Source organism: Excalfactoria chinensis, chromosome 6 (genome assembly GCF_039878825.1).
Source record: "Excalfactoria chinensis isolate bCotChi1 chromosome 6, bCotChi1.hap2, whole genome shotgun sequence".
Lineage (NCBI taxonomy): Eukaryota > Metazoa > Chordata > Aves > Galliformes > Phasianidae > Excalfactoria > Excalfactoria chinensis.
Window position 1 is genome coordinate 7,672,018 of NC_092830.1, and position 15,689 is coordinate 7,687,706.

Here is a 15,689-nt window from a genome sequence, read left to right on the forward strand (position 1 = left end):
CAAACATATAAAGAGATGCTTTTTATTAAAACACATAGCAAAATCCAGAGACTGTGCCGACTGGACTGTGCCGACTGGACTGTGCCGACTGGACTGTGCCGACTGGACTGTGCCAACTGGACTGTGCCAACTGGACTGTGCCAACTGGACTGTGCCAACTGGACTGTGCCAACTGGACTGTGCCAACTGGACTGTGCAAACTGGACTGTGCAAACTGGACTGTGCAAACTGGACTGTGCAAACTGGACTGTGCAAACTGGACTGTGCAAACTGGACTGTGCAAACTGGACTGTGCAAACTGGACTGTGCAAACTGGACTGTGCAAACTGGACTGTGCAAACTGGACTGTGCAAACTGGACTGTGCAAACTGGACTGTGCAAACTGGACTGTGCAAACTGGACTGTGCAAACTGGACTGTGCAAACTGGACTGTGCAAACTGGACTGTGCAAACTGGACTGTGCAAACTGGACTGTGCAAACTGGACTGTGCAAACTGGACTGTGCAAACTGGACTGTGCAAACTGGACTGTGCAAACTGGACTGTGCAAACTGGACTGTGCAAACTGGACTGTGCAAACTGGACTGTGCAAACTGGACTGTGCAAACTGGACTGTGCAAACTGGACTGTGCAAACTGGACTGTGCAAACTGGACTGTGCAAACTGGACTGTGCAAACTGGACTGTGCAAACTGGACTGTGCAAACTGGACTGTGCAAACTGGACTGTGCAAACTGGACTGTGCAAACTGGACTGTGCAAACTGGACTGTGCAAACTGGACTGTGCAAACTGGACTGTGCAAACTGGACTGTGCAAACTGGACTGTGCAAACAATATGATTGTCCATAGATCTTGCTGTTAAACACATGCTGTTGATTAAATACATGCAGGTGCACTATTCTTATTCAAAGCATGGTCCAGGAAATCTGCAATGGAGAAAAAAAAACATGTCTATTTAAGCTACAGCAGCGCACAGTAAGTTTGGATGTCACCTAGATCTGCAGACAGAATACTTCCAGGCATACTTACAGGGACCGCTGAATTCATATACAGAGAAATGTGTTCAAAAACAGCATGAATTAAAAGTTAATTTTTTTATTATCTAAGTACTCTTAATTTAGGAAGAAGACATGCAGAATATTCTGTGCTCAAAATGTATCTTGCTGGCAGCAGCAGGTTATCCAGCAACATCTATTTCCTGTCTTTATGAATACACAGTATTCAAGACTGATCAGATCTTAGGCTGTCACATCCATTAACATACCTTCTGCACCTGAAAGTGTAAAAATACATTGCTTTCTTAAGCTGTATCCTCCCTCAAAGGTCTGTTTGGACATATTCTAGCAGGATTCATTGCCTACTTACTACAGAGATGCTCTCTGCAAAGGGCATGCCATGATTTTCATTGGGCATCCAGATGTTGCACATCACTGTCATCAAGTATTCTGTAGATAGCATATCTCAGTTCACATTCTTCTGAAACAGCTGTACATCCATCTTATCACTGTAGGCATACCTGCCCAGTACCACAGGTCATAACCATTTGAACACTGCTATACATGTCCTTGATTTTTGTAAAGCCTTTTGGTATTGCGTTACACTGCACCAATTGCGCAGGGAAATGCTAATATGGGTGCAGTCACACCATCAAGCCAACTCTCACTTGGGTGATAAACTGTTCTACAAGCACCTTTCTCTTAAAAAGTAATTGAACAGATCTTACCTCTCGGTCCAGCAACATCTGAGATGCCACATCTTGCAGGAGATGCAGTCGCGTCAGGCTCTAATTCAGACAGTCCTACCGGCTTCTGGAAATAGCTCTGTTGCCCTTAACTATGTTGTTTGTAACATTCTGCAACTTTTACTGAGTTGAAATTTAACTGGAAGCTGACGAATGAAAATTAATTCTCTACAGCCAAATCCAGTTAAGTGTATCTCAAGCAACTTCTATAGCTTTGAATTAATGGTAAACTCATCATGGTATGAAATAACATAACCACTTTGCATAGAACACTTACTCTGTACTGTAACTATTTTTCTTGGTTGATATTGTTGTGTAAATGCAGAATTGTGGAATTAAATGACAGCTTATTACACCTAATAAGTACCATAAATATCACTTCAACCTTCTTGTATACTACCTGCTCTTTCCTCTCCAGCAAGAAAACTCCTTTAGGATTTCACAACGCAAGAGAACTTCAAGCAGTTCCTAAGGATGTTCATTGTGCCACATATAACCGTCGGCTTTCAGGTAACTTGTAATACAGTTATCAGCATCTGCAAACACAACATAAAAAAGTCACAATGATTTTTATTATTAATTAAATAAGTATAAAGAAACATAAGTGATTTATCTTTGGCCTCACAGCTACTGAATCAAGCACCTGTACGCATCACCAAAGCCATAAATCATCAGTTGCGTTTCAGAAGCATAGCAGGACAGAGATAGAAATCCCTACATCACAAAATAACAACACAAACTTACTGAGAATTCATTGGCAGACCTTCCAATTGTAAACAAGCTGTACAAAACAAATAGTCCTTTAAAATTACTGCTTTGAGGACATTCCTCTCTAGGATGATACAAATGATTCTTAGGGTAAAAGTTGCTGTAAGGATATATGCAGCATAATGCATATATTAAAAATAAATAAATAAACAAATGGATTCTGTGCCTTGAACATCACATGCGCGTTGACCTGAGAGCATACAGAGATAAAGAACTTCTAATCCAGGATGAATTTCAAAAACAATGAGCAGCACAAACTAAAACCCCACTCATATCATAATCCAGTAGGCTCATAACTATCACTGCTGCATCCAAAGTCACTTTGGTAAAGGCAAGCATTACAGGGTCCAGCATGTCTCAGTTTTACAAATTTGACTAGCGTTGATGTCTGCGCTACCTGGGCAAGTGGTGGTGCGTGCAGCTGATGGGTCCCCACAACATAACAGTTCTCAACCAATTTACTAATTTGTAATGACACAAACTGGTTGATAAGGACTACAATGCAGAGAAACCTTCTAAGCTTTAGCACTAATACCTGAACAGTAAGACTCATACAGTTATTTGGGTTGTTAAAAGCAGGTTATTGTCAATCAGCCCCTTATTGGAGTTAGCATAGACAGATTTTTCTTCAAGCTGAAGTTGACTGAATATGAGCATAGGGGAGTACTCAAACTCATGAAGACTTTATTATAAGAGACATACAGAAATACAGTGCAAAATACTGGATACGTAGCTTCTACCACAAAATCAGAAGGATCTTTTTGATCTCAGAAACATTATAAGCACGCTGGGAGGAAGCCATTACTTCCAGAGCAGTCCTGTTTTCACAGTTCACATGTAGAGTAGCGTGAATGTAAATTTTGCAACAGAACATATTTGAAATAGATACCATCAATTTGCAGATTTAAGTAGCTATGAACAAGAACAATTTTATTTTTTAAGAACAAGCCATCAATTCACTTAATGTACTTCCAATAAAGTCATAGGAGGGATCCAGAATTTCAAGTCCTGTCCTATTCTTTTACAGTTATTTCATCTCTCTAATATACCTTCAAGAAAGCTTCAATTTTATAGCCATTTGCATCCAGAAAAAACGTTGTTAAAAAAAAAAATTCTGAGCACACAAAACAGCCATTCACTTTCTATACAGTGTCTTTGCATGCATACAACAAATGAATGACTGGGGAATTAATATTCCATACACAGGCCCATGCTGACATCCTCATAATAATGTACAGTCAGTGGCTTGATGCAGTGGCTGCTTAGCACTGTGCAGCTATTAAACTGAGCACCTCTTGGCAGACGTTTTGCCATTGGTTCCAGAGCAGACAAGTGTTAACAACACAGAGCTCTCAATAATTCTTAATGTCGATTTAAGTATGGACATTGATCTTAAAGTTTTAACTTCCGCCAGTGAACTACACAGGAAGTATCAGAACAATACTAAATAGTAAACACCCCTCTGACAACTACGCAAATGTAACACTGGAGATTCCAAGGACTGGAGTGTAAAGCAAAACAATTATAAACAACACAGTAAAAACCCAATAAATTAAGATTTAAGGTTGGTTTTACATGCTGTTTTTAGCTTCAATTTATGAAAAATCATATACAGCTGCTTAATCTGAATTATATTATTTTGCTCTGGAAGAGGAAGGTGATTAGAATACTAATTTAGGTCTCCCAGATAAAGCTCAGTTTTAATTTTTTGAAGTATTTATTTTCATTGGATTTTTCTCCTTGAAATAGACCACAGTAAAAATATCTGTTCCATTGGTAAACATTACCTGGAAACAGAAATTCCTCCCAGAGGCAGGACTAAGTCCAAGATATGTGTAATCACATTCTTATCCAATACACAAGCAACACTCAGTGAGCAAGCTTTATTTCCTCTTGGCTTCTACCAGGAGAAAGAGTAATTCTGGTTGCTATACAGACGAGGGAATAATTCATAGCTTTTTTCTATTAAAGAACTAAGCCATGTTCGCCACAAAGACATTAGATAGGAAACAAAGTGAACTTAAGAAATGCATCTTCATATCTTCAAACAGTTTGCAATTGCTTTGCCACAGGATTTTGTGTCCAGTTCATCTTACACATGTTGGAAAAAAAAATTACCATCTAAACACAAAGGCTGCTAAACACGGAGCGACCTGTGGCTGAGGCAGGCACTCAACTGCAGCTTTCTGAAGGACAGAAGGATACCCAGTGAAATGTACACCGTAAGTGCATCTTGTTTGATGCTTCCTAAGCATTTTCTGCAGGCTGCTGTTACACACTGGGTACTGGGTTGGCTAAACTTTGGGACTTCATATATACAGTCTTGTACTCTTAGGTATTAACCTTACATACTTGTAGTTCTTGATTTCAGTATTTTGAGTATTCCAGAGAGGCTAAAAGACATCCACACCTACAAGAAATGACAAGTTAAAACTTATGCCAAATACATGGCAAACATCACTGTAATGCTCAATTCAAGTTACAAGCTCACTGTATGTACATCAGCACTCAAATCCATCTCCAGTCAACATTGCACAGTGTGTGATAAGTCAAGGCAATAACACTAAAAGAAATTTTAACCGCTTCTAAAAAGATAAGAGAAACACAATGGAGGTAAAAAACACATCATCTTCAGACCCTAACATAAAAAATAAGAAAGCCCCCTCACCTTCTAATAGCATTTGGACAAATCTTTTTCGTCCTCTCCTAACTGTTTTCTAAGATAACATGTAAGCATCGGGGCATTCTCATTGCAGCATAAGCATCAGGCAAACAAAGCAATTCATGCTCATTTAGGAAAACTCTATGTTGATGCAGCTAGATAGCAGTTCAACACTACTAATAACAACAAACTAAAATTAAAGCAGGAGACAGAAAATTAAAGGTGTGGGAAGATGGAGCTGCAACAATGTAACATAAGCAGAGGAAAGTTAGCAGAGAAAGTTTCTGATTTCTCTCACATTGCACACAAGGCAACTAAGAGTTCATCAGGCTCCAGTTTACAGCTGGGCACAGTTGAAAGTGTGAGACTGCAGGAAGCATAAAGGCCATTCTGGTGTATTTTTTCTTTTTATAAATGGTGAAAATTACTGGACTCTGGGTTCACATTACAAAGTACAAAGAAAACAATGAACACTTCTTAGAGAAGAGGTTATTTGTAGATCACAGCTCCTTTGAAGTACAATTCTCTACAGCAATACGGCAACACATTAAGAAATCGCCACCAAACCAGCATCATATATCTACCAGGAAATATCAGCGAAGAACCAGAAAATGCACCATGAATTCCATGATGGGCATGTACAGAGACCTACAGTCCTATCAGTAGTTGTGTTTTTATTTTTTTATTATATATATTTATTATATATAAACTTTTATTATAATTTGGCATTACACAAAACCTGGTTGCCCCCTGTTAGTTACAGTTAGTACAAAAAGCACGCACCAACCGCTTAGTTCTCAAGAATTAACAGAACGAGCATTCAAGAGAGGAACACTCCTAATTGGCCTTTTCTGCCCTCAAGACCCACTGAACGAGGGGACCACAGCTCGGCTCCTCACCCTCTTTCCTGTAACATTCTTCCCTTTGAAGACAAATGAAAGTCCTGTAATTTGAACAGCAGCTGATGGTAGATGCCTGCAGAAGAGCATACCCTTTTATCAGGCAAATAATGGCACTCCCCAGAGGGCTCCTACATCTTCAGCTATGTGCGATTCCAGTTCTGGTAAAGGTGGTTTCTCTATAGTTAACGGTCTTCAATAGGTTTATCTTCCATGAATTTGTCACTCTTTCCAGCAGTGAATGCAATACCTAAAAAGCTGTATCATCCTGGCACAGTACATTTCATAGATCAAGAGGTTAAGCAAGATTTACTTCTGATCTGACCCAGTCACAGCTTGCAAACACTCAAACAGAACAGGAGCTGCCATAGCGTGGGAATCAAATGTTATTTCTGCATTTAGAACAAAGTAAGAACATGTAGGTAAAGAAATTTGTAGTTATTAGGTAGAAGTCATAGGTACAAAGGCTGCAGCTCCTGTCTGTCCAGCTGTCTGAAATAAAACTACCAATTTTTGGTGCTGGACAAATAAGACCTGAGTAATAAAGGATCTAAAGAGGCGAAGTTAAAACAATTAACAGTATATCAATATAAACTAGCAACAACATGTGTTTTAATGTTTTCTAGTACACACTGTAAAAATATACAAGTCACGACATATCTAAGGATGTGCCTGAAGAGATATCGGTAAGGACTGGAATCACCCCCCAGGCTCTTTGTTCAGCAAAGGTCTCCGGGACAGAATGGAAGAAGATTTGAAGGGAATCAACATATCAATACCATAAGAGTACCGAGACATCTTGGAAACAGAAGCAGTAGGATGGCGACTGACTGGCACAAGATAGCACGTGAATTAACAAGTTTCAGAATGAAATTAACAAATGCAAACCTCAGGTAAAACTGTAAAATTATTCTACCAGCAGCATTTTAAAAACAGCAAGTGAAATACCTCGGATCTGGGTTCAAGTGCCAAGTTGGTATTCATTTATGCTGACCTCACCTCACATGTATTTAATATCAACATACTCACTTGTGACCCATAGACCTGACCTCGGCAAGACCGATTCCTTCTAGAGAGCCATCTAGTTGCCGGCTGATAATCTGTGAAGAGAATGCACTACAGTAGTCCTTCACCACCTGCTCCTATTCTTCAATGGGAAAAAACTGTTTCAGTGCTGTTGGTATTCTGCTTGGTAATGAGCTATCACTCCTCCTTCAATGCAGAGCAAATAAACAGTTCATCCAAAATTAATTCATTGCAACCTCCATGTCTTAAAGAAAGCCCAAGGCTGGTGATGTCTTCACTGCAGGTTGCAGTATCTCCTGGCTGTCCCAGGGAAAAAGAGAGAAGCAGCACAACTCTACAGTGGTGGTCCGGGCAACTATACACTGGTGTAATAACACTTGCTCCATAAGACTGCATTCATCAAAAGTGCCGAACCAGAAATAACCCATCCAAATCCCTTTGGTTTGAAAGCACTTTTCATCTAACAGACAGATGTTAACATGTGACCGTAAATAACACGTACAAATAAACACATGGATAAACACCTGTCGTGGGTTAAACCTAAAATCTACCTGTACCCATGACAGGGGGGCAGTCGGCCCGCAGGCCGCTGGCCCAGAAGGAAAAGAAAACAGGGAAAAGGAAATAAATACAGCGGCAGCTATCTAAGGAGGCACACTATTTTACTAAATACTATATCGGAATACAGAATAACACAATATAATACAATATAATTGGAATTAAAGCTAACGAATCGAGTAAAATAAGAGAGAGTGAGTCCCGAAACCGAGAGGCCTACTGTAACTCTAGGCGAAACGGCTGGAACGCTCCCACACGGCTCTCCCCCTGGCTGGCAGGATCCAAGAGAGCGAGTCCAGCACTGAAGTGAGATTATATAGTCCTGGTCATATGACTGACCGTGTTGTTCCCTGGGACATGTAGTCTTCTTTCTGTGAGCAGCAGATTCGTCAAAATTATCTATGCTTAACATGATGTTATGATGTGGAATACTGATAGCAAAATTACAAAATAGCAGAACCATGACAACACCTAACAGTTCTAAAGCTTTCATAGGGCTGAACTTGCTTCATAAGATGTGTGGAATCCTGTACAGCTTACTTGGCAAGAGAAATAAGAGTAGCAACAATGTACTTAAAAAGTACCACACTGAAGTATTGCTAGCCTTAGTGTTCTTCCAGACCTTGCCTGAAGTCATCCATTCTCACAGCGCACAAAGGGCTAGTATACACCTAGCCTGACTTAACCTGCTTTGCTGCCTTGAAGCACAAGGAGAAGGAGAAAAGGGACATATGTTGAGATTCCTGCACTGAGGAACTTGAAATTCTCTGGGGGAAAGGCCTCCTGTTTGTCCAGCTGCATATACTAGAATGTAGTGGAAAAGACTGAATGCAGGAGTGGAGTACATTAGGGAGCAGAAGGCTTTGGGGGAGTTTTTAAAGGGCTAGGAGGCAAGCACAAGAAGCATTTTGTCTGTCATGGGGTGAAGAGGTGCAGGAGGAGAGGTTCTGGGAGTTACTTACCGGGAAAGGAGGAGCTGTAGCACAAAGTTGGATAGGTTGTCAACTATGTTGCTGAGGCAGAAGGGGGATGGACAGTAGAAAGTGAGGAGCTAGATGCTCTGTACTGGAATGAGCTGCAAATTGGGACATACACTGAGGGGCATTCAGCTAAGAGACAATGAAAAGTAGAGTGAAAACCCTGCAGGGTGTGCAGGACTTTGAAGGAGGTTTAAATTCAAAAAAATTCTAGCCAAGGATACCCTAATTAAGGATTTAGGTACTTAAGCACATATTCGAGAATTTTCCCCTGATCACCCTACCCACACATCAAGTCTTCCTACTCCTATTGCCAGAGATGCACTAATTATGGCTCACCTAATCCAGCCCATCAATTGGAGCATAAAAGACATTACATTCTCTATAGCTATTGGGAACCAAGGAAATACCCTGGTGTATTTCTGGATCCCAAAAATCCATGTGAGAGTCGAGCCTCAATCACAGAAAAACTAAGAGGGTACCAGGAAAACAGACAAAATGAATAAAATTCCTTGAGACAGTGAAACTCAAAAACACTGCCTCAAAACCACTGTGAACTGAGAAGTCAGATGCTGCAGTGTTTGAGTTAACACTAATCACAACAGTTTGCTGTCTACTTGCTTTTACATGTTCACAACCTAATTGTAAAGGAGGCCAAAGGCCCTGCTTGGCTATGGAGCATACCAACTAAGCAGAAATCTAGTGACACACAAAAATCATAACAAATCTCACAGTCCATTTTCAGCCCTTAAGTAACCAGCTCTGCTGCTTTCAATAGGAAAACACAGAATTAAGTAGCAGTTTTGCCTGCAGGCTCACATGCCACAGTAAGGCTATAACAAACAGCACCTGAATTCGAGTGGACTGGAACTGTGGTAGGTAAGGGTTCAGTTTGTTAGTCAGATCAAAATTCAATGGTGCTTTCTCAGGTGTACTGGAACGTAAACAGCGTTGTAAAATATAAATTGTGTTATAAACAAGGGAAACTAAGAAGCTGCATGCACTGCAAAATACACATCGCCAGGGCACATAAGCTGCTAGAAAATAATCAGAGAGTAACAGAAAAGATTGCTGAATTCCACCCCCACGATCATCAGGAGACAAGAAAGTGCACCCCCACACACAACAACATAGGACCCCAGCAATAACCTGTGCAGCCACAAGAATGACTGGAATGTATGCAAGAGATAAGAAATGTGTAACTGCAGAACTGATCCTTTGTTCAAGTTGCGACCTTGGTACCTTGGTGGAGTGTAGACTGCCCTCAGCACCCAGCACTGTTTTGCTCACTGCACCACCTTGCTTAATTGAATCAATCTATCCCGTTATGTATCACACTAGACTTTGTATGGCTTTGTCATGGTAATCTGTAACAGGCTCCCCAGGGAGGTGGTTGAATCGCCATCCCTGGATTTGTTTAAGAGCCGTTTGGATGTGGTACTCAGGGATATGATTTAGCAGAGGTTTTTTTAGAGATGGGGTACTGGTTAGGCTGCGGTTGGACTTGATGATCTTCAAGGTCTTTTCCAACCTGGGCAATTCTATGATTCTTATACTAGACCTTAAGGAGCAGTAGGTAAAGCATCTACTGAAGACACTGGGCAAAGAAGAGGAGGCCAGGAAGAAAACTAGCCTCAAGAGCAGCCTATGAGGGAAATTGCAGTGCCAGCCTTGAAACTTAACAGGTTCCGTGCTACTCAGTTACATGCGCTGGGAGCCATCAGAGGTAAGCGAAAAGAACTGACAGCCACCACAGTACTCTTCCTACACTATCAAAACAGCACAGCAACATTGACAGCTAAATCACATAAACAAGCTATTGCAATTCGAAGAAAGCATAGGGCTTGCCTGTGGAGGTCAAGAGATCATCTTGCCAGCATGGGAAAACAGAGCCAATACAACTGTGTATATTGCTGATGCCCGTTCCGTTCAAAATTTCCAGCAAGCTGAAAGGCAAGGTATCTAAAACAGGAGAGAGAAATATAAAGCCACAGTGGATCCTATTAAACACATTTAAAGCAACACAGGCCCATAGACTGCTCTGCCACAGGTAAGGAAGGAAGGCAGCAGTCCCTTGGCTTTCTGCCTTCACCTGTGTTGCCACTACACTGTAGGCTGTCCACCCTACACAATTGACCTCTTAACCTCCTGGTTGAAAAACATCCACTCTTCCTTAGGGGTGAATTTTGAACCTACAGCGTGCCCCACAGTTGCTTTCCCAAATGCAATACGGTGAGTAAGGCTAACAGCAACGCATTTACAACAGGACACTTTCTGCTTCTGGTGTTCAAGGGAGATTTGACTACAGTAATTGTTCAGTTCCCTGTATTTAAAGAGGCTGCATTGCATACCATGGTTTTCGTTTTATTTAACCAAGTGGAGAACAACAACATGACTAACCTAGAGATGGATTTAATAACTAACAAAATAGACTTCAAAAAAAGGGCAATTAGAGGTCTTAAAAGTTCCCACAGGTGTGGATGAACATTAAGAATACCCGTGGAATCACTAAATCATTTGGGTTGAAAGGAACATTTAGAAGATCACCTAGTTGCAATTGCCCTGCTGTCAGCAGGGACACCTCCCTCTAGACAAAGTTGCTTCATGCCTCATCCAGCCTGGCTCTGAATGCTTGGGAAGGGGGGGAGGGATTCATAACCTCAATGGGCAACACGTCCCAGCATCTCACCGCCCTCACAGTAAAACATTTCTTTATGATTTCTAGTACAAATCTACCCTTTTCCAGTTTAAAGCTATTTTCTTCCATCCTGCTACTGCACACCCTTAATGAAGACCCTCCCCCATAGCCTTCAGCACATCAGCAAGCACAGGTAAGTCCTAATCAAAAACAGTTAACGCTGCAGGTGAGATGAGGGAAGAAAAGCAGTATGTGATGCAAAGTGGAAAAGTATAAGTCCTAATGATGCTTGTCTGGATGTTCCAGAGCACACCTTCAACAAAACAGCTCTGACAGTGTTCATCCATACCTCAGCACCTCTGGAATTAATTGAGGACATATATGCATTCTTTGTTTTTATTTTATATATACAGGCAGCAGCTTCCAAAGTTTAATCAAGGCAAAACGTTGATTAACTGCCTTCAGCTGAAGCCTGCCAAAAAAACAGCCCTCAACCTATGCACTGTGCATTTGTCGTGTGCTGTTTTAGCCTTTGAACATTTCTGTGGCACCCCATCCCAAAAGCTCACCACTCACCTCAGCAGCTGGCTGGAAGATTAGCTCTACAGCTCACATCAGAAAGGAACACTTTTACAGATAAATGTGGAGGAAACTGAGGAATTCTGACTGTGCATGAGGAAAAAGGGCCAGAAAAGAACAGAAATATATTTTGCTTTGCAACGAAGACAAGCATTTCTAGGTATACATATGCAAAATGAAGCTGAAGTACTAAGAAATACCTTCAGACCAAACACAACACAACCTGTGTAAAAAAAGCGTTCAATATAAGTAGTAGTACTACAAACATGTCTCATCCATTCCTTTCAGCAAGCAAATCTCTCTAGTCACTTAATGGAAGTCACCAGTTAACCGAGTTTGGGGAGAAACTTAGTAGGAATAGGCAGGACTTGGGAGGAGTTTGATAGAATGGGGGCAAGGCTTTGGCTTATCCATTGCACATTTCAAAGGAATAAGCTCCTGGAACTGCAGATCTGAAACCTTCAGATAAGAAACTGGACCAATCACCGTAAAAGAAAGCTCGTTCAAACTGACTTGACTATACATTGTGCATGTCCAAGAAGGAGTGAAAAGCAAGAAAACATACAAGGTATTAGTTAGCATAGGACAACCCACTGTGTAGAATGGTTTAGCAATACCTACTTTGGGTAATCATGAATGTACAATTTGCATGGTATAAAAACGACTGCTTGAGGGACACTAGTTGCACAGATCGGGTTGTGGAAACTCCACACCCTTCAGGTGTATATACCTTAAATGAACTACCTTACATTCTGACTCTTGTTAGTCAGAGTGTTGTTCTGCAGGTCAACTGCACTGTTCCAGCAACTGGTTAATACAATATGGAGAAAGCTTTTAGTTTGTCTGTTAAGCTTCCTAGCAGCAAAAGCTACTCATTCCCTATATGCTGTGATCTACTTGCTTCCCACGTGCACACAACACAGCTGCCAGATTTAATAGCCTTGTCAGACTGCTCTGCCCATAGAGCAGCAGAGATGACAGGACAAACCAGTAGCCAGCATGTCAAGGTGTAGCTATGGCCACATTCATTGAAATGTCATCATTTCATTACTCGTAAAAATAGAACTAACGCCATTAGCTAAAGAACACTCAAAAGGATTTCAGAAATGTAAACCCGTACCTGCCTTCAGTGACACTGCAGAACTGGCTTCCTCTTCCATCAGCTAACAAACCTGAGGACTCGAGTTGATTCCTTGTCAAAACATCCTGATCAACAATTACACTTTTGGCCAAGCAACACGTGCCTGCAACCCAAAAGAACATAATATTAACTGACAAATTAGTTAAGAACACCCCTCCCCAGAAGGAATTCTGTCCTTACCTTACTTTACCTTACTTTTCTGAAAGAAAACGAAGACTAGTTAATAAAATAAGGAAATTCTCACTTAGTACATAAACCCACCCAGGCACAGCTGTTGCTGCAGAGTTTCTGCAACAGCTGTGTATGCCTCTTATTACTAATCCCTTCACTTCCCCTGGAGGCACCCATATCACCTGGGAGCAGTTACTGTGGAAACCACAGACAGTTGGTTTTCCCTCAGAGAAAGTGTTACTAACAGGGAAGAGAGGAGGAAGGAGGGTATTCAGGTGATGTTATTGAACAGCCCAGCGATCAAAACTACATACTAAAGCTCAGAGGATTTGAATCAATTTATTTTTCCAGCAACAGGAATTTCAGTACATCTCCTCTGCTCAAAACAGAGATAACAGCCTTGGTGCCGCTCACTCCACATTAGATAACGGTGCCACATAAAACCTCAAGAGTCTGAAAGAAGCTATGGGAGTCAGTGAGGCAAGGTGTGCAACAGAGCAAAACCAGAAAAGGCAAAATGCTGTCTACAGAGCTTTGCCCTCAGCTCAAAGGAAACAAACCTATCCGCAACCATGGCAGGGCAAGCGAACATATCGGAGGCTATCTAGGAGACAGGAAGATGAGGGCCCCAATACTGTGGCTGTGTGGGCCGGCATGGTCTCCCCTTCTAAGTCAGCAACTGAACAAGCTGAACAAGGTGATCCTTTACTCAGCCCCACTAAGGACTCAGCTGCAGAACTGTGTCCAGTTCTGGGCTCCCTAGTACAAAAGAAGACAGGGACCTCTTGGAAAAAATCCAGCAGAGGGCCACAAAGATAGTGAAGGGACTGGAGCATCTCCCCTATGAAGAAAGGCTAAGCAAACTGGGTCTGTTTAGCCTTGAGAAAAGACAACTGAGAGGGGATCTAATTCAGGTATATAAATATCTGAGGTGTGGGGGCAATAGCAGCAAGGCCAGTCTCTCTTCAGTGGTATGTGGAGACATGACAAGGGGAAGTGGACATACTATGGAACATAGGAAGATCCACACAAATGTGCGCAAGAACTTCTTTATAGTGGGTGTGACGGTGCACTGGAACAGGCTGCCCAATGGGGTTGTGGAGTCTCCTTCTCTGGAGATATTCAAGTCCCACTTGGACTCCTACCTGTGCAACCTGGTCCCTTCCAACCCCTACAGTTATGTGATTCTGTGAAGTACTTGGCTGGGTAAAGACACAAAGCAGTGGTCACAGTAATAGATGGTTAGCGAGCCCTGTGAAACAGGTTGGCACTGTGCCTCCCTGACAGCCACACCTGTGAGTAGGCTCTTAACAGGCAAGAAAAGTCACAAGTAGTTAAACATCAGAACAAGCCATTTACACAAAAATGAGCAACTTCAGATGGAAGAAAATTGCTGGGCAAGTGCTGAGGTTTAACCTCACAGGTGGGAATGCACCACACAGTCACTAACTACAGTGGCACGGGGAGAGAATTGGGGGAAAATTATATAACAGCACATAGGTTGATATAAGACTATTTACTAAAATAGAGAAAAGGATATCAATTACAAGCTTATATACATAAATGGATATAAACAACTGGTGATGCACAAGTAATTGCTCACCACCTCCTGACCAATGCTCCAGCTAAACCCCGAGCAGAAGACAGATGAACACCCACCCCCCTTAGGTCAGATTCAGGCCACTCTCCTAACTCTGCTACCTCCTGGCTCCTTGCACACTTTGCCGAGAACAGTCTCAACTCTGTACAACAATGCTTCACAACACCTTCAATAATAATAAAAAATATTATTATTAATAAAATGATACTGGAGTTATCAACTAGAGAAAAAATTAAACCAATATGCCACGCACTCTGAATAAAGCAATTACAGCCCAGTTGAAACAAAGACAGTAAACTGAGGACAGCTCTACCTTGGAGATGATAGTTGTGATTCAGAAGATAGCTCTCTTCAGACCAGTCAATCTCAACATCTATTAACATAACATGCATTAATACAAGGGCACCGATCTCGCTCCCCTGACATACTCAAAAGACAAACAAGACAAAGCTGCCTGTCTACAGACTATTTCCCAACAGCTTACCTAAGATCCTCATGCACTGCATGAAGGGGCAATCACCGTTAACGGACCACAGAAGCAGGAAGCATTCCTCTAAACCACACAGCCTTCACAATCCTGTCTCGTGGACAAGAACTTCTCACGCTGCCTGAAGACAGGAGTCGATTGACAGATCTCTTCCCCAAGCAGCTAATGGAAAAACAAGTCCAGGGGCTCACAGAAAAAGAAGCAGCTGACTCAAGTGGCTGGAACATACTAAGCCCAGGCCCCCGCAAAAGATTTATCTACCTGGGAGCTCTCATGTGCTATCCAGAGAACCAATATTACAAAGACAACAACCACAGCACATTACAAACTACCTCTTTCTTTTTAAAATAAAAACTAAATGAGAGTTTTTCATTCTCTTCTGAATAAATCCTATATCCAAACAGCAAAATAATTATACACTGTCTTACTGAAGCAACTGTGTA

The 15,689-nt window shown here is 41.6% G+C and overlaps 1 protein-coding gene across 1 annotated transcript in view; it reads right to left on the bottom strand.

Moving 5' to 3' along the window:
• LOC140253804 (uncharacterized) overlaps positions 1 to 15,689 on the bottom strand; it is an 84,005-nt gene that overhangs the window by 16,371 nt on the left and 51,945 nt on the right. The window lies entirely within an intron of this gene.